We start from the raw sequence: 11,004 nt of genomic DNA on the forward strand, positions 1-11,004 counted from the left end.
ACACCCCGCGCGTTCGTGCGTCTCCACGAACTACCACGTACTATGAGACCCGTGCGTCCAACGGACTAACACGTACCATGAAATGCATGAGCATATATTGTCCACTCAATATGTGCAAATGCAACTCTTATACATCATTCAACATATGTAGTATAAAAACATGCCTCAACTGGCAGTTCACATATTATCTTTCAATTCATATCAAACAACATTTCATAAATCAACATGCATTTCATATATTTATTCACAAATCATATGAAAGCAACGCACATCAACATATCATAATCAAGTTGATTGCAAACAAATCCCACACTGGGCAAACACATTCACTTAACATATCAGTTTCACAATACACACAATAGCACATACACCATCCAGACATTTAAGTAACTATGATGTTTAAGAAAGTGCCCCTTACCTGAGCAAAGCATTCCTTATAATGTACAGCTCTACAACTCGTAAGCATCTACCTCAGGAACGTCTCTAAACCCTCGAGCTAAGTATCCTAACGGATACAATAACTTAGGTAAATATCGGCTCTAAAGCTTCCTACCCATTCTAGGTGAAATTCAACTCACTCGGAAATATGATCAACTTCAATAATTCCAAAAACTTAAATAAAATATTTTCCAAAAGAGCCTTCGTCTCAAAACCTCTCAAAACACTTAATCACCATAAATTTGACAAAAGTAACTATGGAGAACTCTCTCTCATCAGAGACTTTTCTTTCGAAAATTTATCTACTCAAAACATTTTGTTCTTTAGACAATTTCAAAATAACAATGTTTCTAAAATATTCTCCAAATACTTCAATGAGACTAATTTAAATTGCATTTTTCCTTAAAATCACCCAAGGAAATATTTTCTCAAATACTCTAAGTCTTCTGAGAGACCTTAAAGATTTCTAAACAATTTGACAAATACTTTTCATGTTCAGGTGAATCCCAAAATATTATCCGTTTTGAAACCTCTTTTCAAAACCACTCAAAAATAAGATAAAATGAATCTGACGAATTTTTGACAAAGTCTCCTTTGTGTTTACATCGCATACCAGAGCCTCTGGCTCCGTCAACCTAACACAAATTCACAGACAAAATATTTTCACCATTCAACAATTCAAACATAAAAATTCGAACTCTGATAGTGTCAGCAGTCACTGTAACACCCATACTAGACGTATCTAGAAAGTCTAGCACGTGCGTTTAATTTAGTACTGGATACATTAAAATATACAACATAAAAATTTCGAATGAATTTACATACAACAAAACGCGTTCGTGCAATAACAAATACAACATATCTTATCTATATAACTTAAGTACATCCTTGAAATCCATATTCTCCATGCTCCGGGTACGAACGAGCTCTTGCTAAAAGTCCATCCGGCTAATACCTTGACGTCCACCTTGATATCTGAAACAAATAAGGATTGGGATGAGACATAATGTCTCAGTGAGTTCCCCTAAATCCTAGGCTATAGGCAACCTCGAGGGGAAACCTACGGTCACCACGTGTCTACATTACAACCTGACGGTTGATTATACGTGTGTGGGGACTTGCATACTTAGACGGTAGTGCATACTAGAGCCGTCATAGTTTTATCTTAACTTGTTATAGGCTTCACTTCCTATACGTGTCATGGCGGTCGAGGGGAAGTCTAAAACCGCATTGCCAAGAATACACTCTATGTACCAAGGCCTAAACATAACATAATCATGGCACGATTCTAAACCGGACGATTAGGGGAAACCTAAGATCGTCATCGGTATCATGTTCTTTACTTGTTCTATTTCATGCCTTGTACTTATCATGTAGCATCTAATGCTCTTATTCTTAAACATAAACTTGCATGGATTCACTCTTGCATAATCATGGGCATAACATAATCATAATCATATCATACATAAACGTATCTAAGTTCATTAATTATTATGTTAGCGTTGAACAAACAATTATCTTGGTTCATTTTACGGATAGTCCCGGGTGGAGTAACCCCGAGATCAATCCCACACATGACCGATGTACGTACATCAGACTCCCTCGGTGTCGTGCGGGTCCCTTGCGGCTTAAACCGTTCCCCTTAGGTCGAGAACCTCCCGTATCCCCCTAGCGTGGATAACAAGAGACACGAGCACCTACGTCTTGCTTATTTCAGTGACATGCGGGTCCCTTACGGCTTGAATCGTTCCCCTTAGATCGAGAACCTCTTGTATCCCCCTGATGTGGATAGCAAGAGACATGCCACCTACTTATTAGTCATGGTCTTGTCATATACATAAATTAAACATGTACATACTTGATCGTTTACCTCGGAACCTTAATCGAACCGATTAGTGGTAAACTCTTACTTGTTCATATACATACCTAATCATGGTGGAGTGATTGACTAATCAAACCACAACTTAACATGCTTACTATCTTATCCTTAATCATGTGTGAAGATAACATGCTTCGCGTCTTATCATCTAGGGATTCTTGCTAACTATCTAGTTCTCGACGACTAAGTCGAGGCTCTAGTTTCCCTTGCTTCAAGTATATCTTGCTACCCCATTCATGACATATTTCTCTCATATGTTATGTTTTACTACCTTGTTAAATACTTGCCCTTACAAGAGATTTAATTGAAAAACCTATGCCTTGGGGTTTAGTTATGAAGGTTTTACATTTATAAAAGTTTACGTGAGAGAAAGCCGAACCGGAGCATGACAAACAGGCGAGACGAGCGAACAGGGCAGCAGCCACCATTCACTCGCCTCGCGAGCAAGCTTACTCGCAGTGGCGAGTAGCTACTTGCAGTGGCGAGCTTGGGGCGAGCAACCACCCCCATTCGACTCTTCCTGCTCGCCTCGCGAGCTCTGTACTCGCAGTGGCGAGTTAGTGCAGTTCAGGACCTGCACAAAAGTAGTTTTAAGCCAAAAATCATCATCACTAAGTGTCCCAAGGCATATGACATCTCTAGTGGTCATAGGAAACCTGAAAAACAGTCTGGAAGCAAGCATTCACAAGCATAGCAAGCATAACAAAGAAAAAGGGCAACATAACACTAGATAAAAACCCTAGAATTTCATAGTTTTCATAACATTCTAGCATGACATAAACATAATCCCAAAGGGTGGGAAATCTATCTATGGAACTCACCTAATCAAGTTCTTGAAGCATCACAAAGTTCCAAGTCCAAACAAGCCAAAACCCTAGCTTGAACACATGCTTCCTTGACTTAGACCAATCCATCTTATTGCTCTTTCTTGCAATCTAAGAACCATGATTCTTGATCTTGAAGGAAACCTAGCTTGAAACCTCTTCCTTCATACCATGAACCAACTCTAACTCTTGACTTCAAGACAAATCCAACTTCAAGGTTGTTTCTTGCTTTGTTCACCAATCCCATAAAACATATTCATTAAGAGCTCCCAAGACAACAACTTAAAGCTCTAGCCTCTTGATCAAAACCAAACCCTAAATCCTTGAACCACTTCTTGAGAAGAGAAGAATAGAGAGTAGAGACAACCAACAATTCCCAAGCTCATAGTGACAAAGATCTTGAAAGATCCTCAATTAACATGATTCTTTGGTGGAAAGAAACTTGAGAAAGTTTGGAGAAAGAAAGAGAGAAAGGGCGTGAGGGAGAAGAGAGGAGAGAGAGCAATCCCAACTTAGAGAGAGAAAGATAAGAAGGAAATGAGATATTTTTCCCCAAAATCAAATAAATATCCTTTCCATGTGAAATTACCATTTTGCCCCTGCCTTAAGCATGTTAAAACAACCCTGATACTCTTCCCGTAAAAAGCTGACATCTCGTAAAAATATTTTCCATTAACTTACTTTCCATGAATTACATTCATCTGACATGGTCAACGGGTAATATTCCGATACTGTTAGGCGGGATATTACATTCTACCCCCCTTAAAAAAAATTTCGTCCTCGAAATTTAGAGATTGAATACCAATCCTCAAGACAAAAACTTACCATCTATGGTTTGAGCCATACATTTCCTATTCATACATATCCAATGGGTTTGTCGCATCATGTCCTCATCTTGTTTCTTAACCCACATGTATATGAACATAACCTTCTTGACCTTAGTATCACTCAAACTTAGAGTTACCTTAGTATATCATGATTTGGAACTTGTCTTGTTACACATAGACTTATTGTCTCGGACTCATATCTTACTCTCTTAACATAAACCATTCATAAAGATGTCTTATCATAAACATGAACACTCAGGATTTACCTTTTAACTGGAGTCCTACTGGAAACCAGGTTTGCCCTGCAGTGCTTACTTGTAACTTTAAAACATCTTTTCATGCATACATAATTTTATCGGGTAAACATATAATTCATACCTCGGTTTTCTCACTGAGTCTTGAGACACACGCCTCTTACTTGCATTACTCATATAAATCATTCCATAAATCTATTATCTCTTTTCAGTGCCTTAGGAAATCTTCCGATTTCATTGCAATCTAATTGCATCTTATTGCACCCGAACTATGGGGTAACTCATATAACTTGACATGAAGATGTGAAATCAACAATATCACTCATCTGACAATTAATCACCAACATCGTGGTTCACATGCTCTTAAAACTTTCTAGCAATCTACTTGTACATACATCAAACATTGTTAACACATTTCCGTGTATCCTGTAGGATATGGGCTTCATACGAACATTCTCGTTTCCATAACATGTGCATACTTTTAAGTGTCGTTTCTTGTTAAATGATAACAATACGTGTTCCATATTCTTGCTTTAAGAAATTTTCTAAATTTTGGTATACGGGTTCTTGGAACGAATAAACATATGGCTAAAAAGAATTATCATTTCAAAACTGAGTCCATAATATTACTACAGGACCACAGGACGAGTCTTTATATTTTGAAAAGTTTTAACAAATCGCCCCAAACTTGCACACGACAATTTGGTCTTGAAGCTTGTACGTCTTAAGTGAGGTTACTTAAATCGTATCTCATCAGTTTCGAAAATGTATAATTCCGTGAGTTTAAAATAAACATAGTTCCCAAGTTCCTTAATACCAATCTTAGCTTTTAAAAGTTATAAAACCATGGCTTGACATATCTTAACAAGTATCGTTTTCACCCAACAAGCATTACATACAAGAGTATGAATCTCATTACACATCACTCAAAAGTTACTTCTCTATCATGATTACATGCTTGACTTCGAAGATAAATTTCCTCCCTTGTCTAACCAATATACATACTCGCAATTCCGCTTACATCTCTGTAGGAAAATCTTTGGACCTCACATGTTTTCCAATATCCATCATTCATACATCCTAATAAATTCATAAATGGCAACTCTTGTCTTTCTCATCTTACTTAAGAAAAGTCACATACTTAAAACTTTTACCTTAGTCAACGTTGTCTATATGGACATCCATACTTACTTATCACATCGAGAACTCCTCGCTTGCCTTATGGTGCTTCCTTATTAAACTTGCGTTACCAACCGATCATTCTTTCATAATAACCTCCATACTTCATGATTAACAATTAGCTTCCATGGCGCTACTCTGATTCCCACCGGTTGGCTTAAACCATTACTCTATCCGTTAGAGCGATTGAGACTTCACATTTCTGCTTACCACTTGATTACTAACTTCTTGAGATCTTCCATGTTGCGACCAACGTCACAACCTTACACTTGTCTTGTAAATTCAAATCTCATGATAACTTATCTTATACTCATAATACTTGACTTGGGGGTAAACCTTACGTTTTTACTGGTTGCATTTACCATTCACATCATACTTGAACTTGTTTCCAAGCAACTCGAACTCCTTTGACAAACTCATCTAACATTTGAACATATCTTTCTTGAAGATATAGCCTTGTATCTTCGCATTCTCGCATACCATATTTTGCTTAATCATACCAATGCTTGCTCGTTGATTTTTCTTTTAAGGAAAACTTCGTAAACTAACACACGGGTCATTGACGTTGATGATTTTCTACTTTATAAATATATTGAGTTTAGGCCCCGACCATCGCTTCGGGAATCATAGAACGAGTTGATAACACATACGTGTCACCAAACCTAGACTCTAATGAGTCTAGCCCGCTCTACGAGTGTCGTAGCAACCCGGTTCCTAGAAAATCTCCTATGAATTTTCAAAATGTCAACTTCAATCACCCATACGCACAAATCTTTCTAAAATTATTTAAACTTTATGATTCAACATCATATCGAGCCTTAGCAAGTCTATTAAGCAAAACATAGATTCGAGAGATACGTCATAATTCCGAGAACCTTGCGATTTCTCATAACTTTGTTCCGCTTTAACTTCTTACTTCATACCTCATGCATAAACATCTGTGACTTTCCTTCTAAACACCGGAACTTCTATACTCTTGATCTTGGCTTGTTCTTGACTCTTGACACATTAACTTCCAAAGTTACCATAAACCGTATCGATTTCGTTGATAGTTGCCCATGCCTTTTCCCTTGAAAATCTTAGGTTATGATATGCATTCGTTACTTGATGTCATAAAAGATTTTCATCACATAAAAGATTATTGTGAAGAAATCTCCCCACTAGTCATTGCAAACCATAGGAACGAATTGGTACATTTCATAAAAACGGAAAGTTTCGTCCCAGGCTTGCTACTGGTGAGATTCTCCAACTCTATTTTTCAGAACATTCTTTGCATGAAAATATTTTTTTTTTCAAGTAACCAATGCTCATCATTCATTCCTAGCATCATGAAATATTCTATAACATATGCATGACAACATCAACTTTTTTTTTTCGACACAATTCTTGGCACGTCGGAAATCTATGCCTTAATCCTGATGACATAAATCCTCCTCTACAACGAATAACTTACCTCATCACGTTGCCACTTACGCAACCTTCCGAGCATACATGTCCTTAACTTAATTCACTTATTGCTATTCCTGAGAACCCGCTGACTCCGTCAACTTATGTCGACTTCTCACTATCTTGTAACCTTATACTGACATTCCAGAATATCATAAACCCGTTCCAACAACAACTCTTACCCGACATTGTCGGAACGTTCATTCTTAACATCACCTGATATTCCCGGAGGATTCAAACTTCTACTTGAATAGTTCACCGGCCACCTTTTGGCACAATCAAACTTCTTTATCACATACTTCATTCCTCCTGGGTCCTATTCAGCTCTCAGGCATCCATTCTAATCGTTGAATGCTAAATTGAGTTGATCAGGCTCAACTAACATCAACAAATAGAACATTTACCCGGAACCCAATGGTCCCACTACCTTAGTTGTAATTTAATGACCCAAGGCACGGTCTGAATCGACCTGCTCTGATACCAAATGTAACACCCATACTAGACGTATCTAGAAAGTCTTGCACGTGCGTTTAATTTAGTACTGGATACATTAAAATATACAACATAAAAATTTCGAATGAATTTACATACAACAAAACGCGTTCGTGCAATAACAAATACAACATATCTTATCTATATAACTTAAGTACATCCTTGAAATCCATATTCTCCATGCTCCGGGTACGAACGAGCTCTTGCTGAAAGTCCATCCGGCTAATACCTTGACGTCCACCTTGATATCTGAAACAAATAAGGATTGGGATGAGACATAATGTCTCAGTGAGTTCCCCTAAATCCTAGGCTATAGGCAACCTCGAGGGGAAACCTACGGTCACCACGTGTCTACATTACAACCTGACGGTTGATTATACGTGTGTGGGGACTTGCATACTTAGACGGTAGTGCATACTAGAGCCGTCATAGTTTTATCTTAACTTGTTATAGGCTTCACTTCCTATACGTGTCATGGCGGTCGAGGGGAAGTCTAAAACCGCATTGCCAAGAATACACTCTATGTACCAAGGCCTAAACATAACATAATCATGGCACGATTCTAAACCGGACGATTAGGGGAAACCTAAGATCGTCATCGGTATCATGTTCTTTACTTGTTCTATTTCATGCCTTGTACTTATCATGTAGCATCTAATGCTCTTATTCTTAAACATAAACTTGCATGGATTCACTCTTGCATAATCATGGGCATAACATAATCATAATCATATCATACATAAACGTATCTAAGTTCATTAATTATTATGTTAGCGTTGAACAAACAATTATCTTGGTTCATTTTACGGATAGTCCCGGGTGGAGTAACCCCGAGATCAATCCCACACATGACCGATGTACGTACATCGGACTCCCTCGGTGTGGTGCGGGTCCCTTGCGGCTTAAACCGTTCCCCTTAGGTCGAGAACCTCCCGTATCCCCCTAGCGTGGATAACAAGAGACACGAGCACCTACGTCTTGCTTATTTCAGTGACATGCGGGTCCCTTACGGCTTGAATCGTTCCCCTTAGATCGAGAACCTCTTGTATCCCCCTGATGTGGATAGCAAGAGACATGCCACCTACTTATTAGTCATGGTCTTGTCATATACATAAATTAAACATGTACATACTTGATCGTTTACCTCGGAACCTTAATCGAACCGATTAGTGGTAAACTCTTACTTGTTCATATACATACCTAATCATGGTGGAGTGATTGACTAATCAAACCACAACTTAACATGCTTACTATCTTATCCTTAATCATGTGTGAAGATAACATGCTTCGCGTCTTATCATCTAGGGATTCTTGCTAACTATCTAGTTCTCGACGACTAAGTCGAGGCTCTAGTTTCCCTTGCTTCAAGTATATCTTGCTACCCCATTCATGACATATTTCTCTCATATGTTATGTTTTACTACCTTGTTAAATACTTGCCCTTACAAGAGATTTAATTGAAAAACCTATGCCTTGGGGTTTAGTTATGAAGGTTTTACATTTATAAAAGTTTACGTGAGAGAAAGCCGAACCGGAGCATGACAAACAGGCGAGACGAGCGAACAGGGCAGCAGCCACCATTCACTCGCCTCGCGAGCAAGCTTACTCGCAGTGGCGAGTAGCTACTTGCAGTGGCGAGCTTGGGGCGAGCAACCACCCCCATTCGACTCTTCCTGCTCGCCTCGCGAGCTCTGTACTCGCAGTGGCGAGTTAGTGCAGTTCAGGACCTGCACAAAAGTAGTTTTAAGCCAAAAATCATCATCACTAAGTGTCCCAAGGCATATGACATCTCTAGTGGTCATAGGAAACCTGAAAAACAGTCTGGAAGCAAGCATTCACAAGCATAGCAAGCATAACAAAGAAAAAGGGCAACATAACACTAGATAAAAACCCTAGAATTTCATAGTTTTCATAACATTCTAGCATGACATAAACATAATCCCAAAGGGTGGGAAATCTATCTATGGAACTCACCTAATCAAGTTCTTGAAGCATCACAAAGTTCCAAGTCCAAACAAGCCAAAACCCTAGCTTGAACACATGCTTCCTTGACTTAGACCAATCCATCTTATTGCTCTTTCTTGCAATCCAAGAACCATGATTCTTGATCTTGAAGGAAACCTAGCTTGAAACCTCTTCCTTCATACCATGAACCAACTCTAACTCTTGACTTCAAGACAAATCCAACTTCAAGGTTGTTTCTTGCTTTGTTCACCAATCCCATAAAACATATTCATTAAGAGCTCCCAAGACAACAACTTAAAGCTCTAGCCTCTTGATCAAAACCAAACCCTAAATCCTTGAACCACTTCTTGAGAAGAGAAGAATAGAGAGTAGAGACAACCAACAATTCCCAAGCTCATAGTGACAAAGATCTTGAAAGATCCTCAATTAACATGATTCTTTGGTGGAAAGAAACTTGAGAAAGTTTGGAGAAAGAAAGAGAGAAAGGGCGTGAGGGAGAAGAGAGGAGAGAGAGCAATCCCAACTTAGAGAGAGAAAGATAAGAAGGAAATGAGATATTTTTCCCCAAAATCAAATAAATATCCTTTCCATGTGAAATTACCATTTTGCCCCTGCCTTAAGCATGTTAAAACAACCCTGATACTCTTCCCGTAAAAAGCTGACATCTCGTAAAAATATTTTCCATTAACTTACTTTCCATGAATTACATTCATCTGACATGGTCAACGGGTAATATTCCGATACTGTTAGGCAGGATATTACAGTCACTTCCAGCGTCAGCTTAACACAAATTATTTTAAGAAAATCCCAATAAATTCATCCGTTGTCGAAACGTCGCGAACCATAGGTCCATTTCGATTGTCTCAACGACGCGAATCCATTGGTAAACTCATTTTCACATTTCAACAGTTTTAAAATGACGAAAATGCCCTTGTACGGTTCAGCCCTTTCATCCGGACAACATTTTTCAAAAACTAATCGGTTGAATCAACTCATTTACTCGTCTAAAGCATAAATATCAAATAAAATTCACAGTCCAACACTTTTCCAAAAACACTAAAATTTTAAAATGATCCGATCTTAAATTTTCTTTAAGATCTATACTCATACGGACTTACCCAACAACATTAATACATAACATCATGCAAGAAAACCAAAACTCGACACTCTTACCCTTACAAATATCAAAACCGTGATTTAAAAGAGAAAAAATGGGGAGGAATACCTCATCTATTGACAGTGAATCACGCATAGGAAGATAGGAATCGTCAAGGGCTTCGTTTTGATATCTCGTTTGCGCGATTCGGACAAGGAACGAAGACGTTATGGCCAAAACAAGATGAAGATGGAGGAGGGAAGATAGCTTACGGGTTTGGAGAGAAGAGAGAGAGAAAAATGAGATTTTGTGAGTTTTGGACCACAAACTTACTATATATAGTAGGTGGAATGGTTCATAAATAAACCGGCCCGGTTCTCGTGGTCTAAGACACACGTAACTGATAAAGTTCTATTCTAACTCTGATGAACTTCTAATCAGTCTCAAACATCTTAGAATTACTTCCTTACTCTAAAACCACTATTCATTCTCTAATATTTTCTGTTCGAAATTTTTCTCAACCAGCAGGTATGATATTGCTAAATTCCCAAAACGAATAGTAAATTCCCTGGATGAATATAATGACTCTCAAGGTCCATTAATA

The 11,004-nt window shown here is 38.3% G+C and overlaps 1 long non-coding RNA gene across 1 annotated transcript; it reads right to left on the reverse strand.

The window, feature by feature from the left end:
• Positions 1 to 294: 294 nt before the first annotated feature.
• On the reverse strand, positions 295 to 10,687 carry LOC146908205 (uncharacterized). The gene is made up of 2 exons (XR_015019694.1): positions 10,530 to 10,687; positions 295 to 505 (listed from the first exon to the last, which is right to left on the reverse strand). It is a non-coding gene; the product is annotated as an uncharacterized LOC146908205 (long non-coding RNA).
• Positions 10,688 to 11,004: the final 317 nt, after the last annotated feature.

Source organism: Medicago sativa, chromosome 7 (assembly GCF_051527215.1).
Source record: "Medicago sativa cultivar Bolivia chromosome 7, Bolivia_mono, whole genome shotgun sequence".
NCBI lineage: Eukaryota > Viridiplantae > Streptophyta > Magnoliopsida > Fabales > Fabaceae > Medicago > Medicago sativa.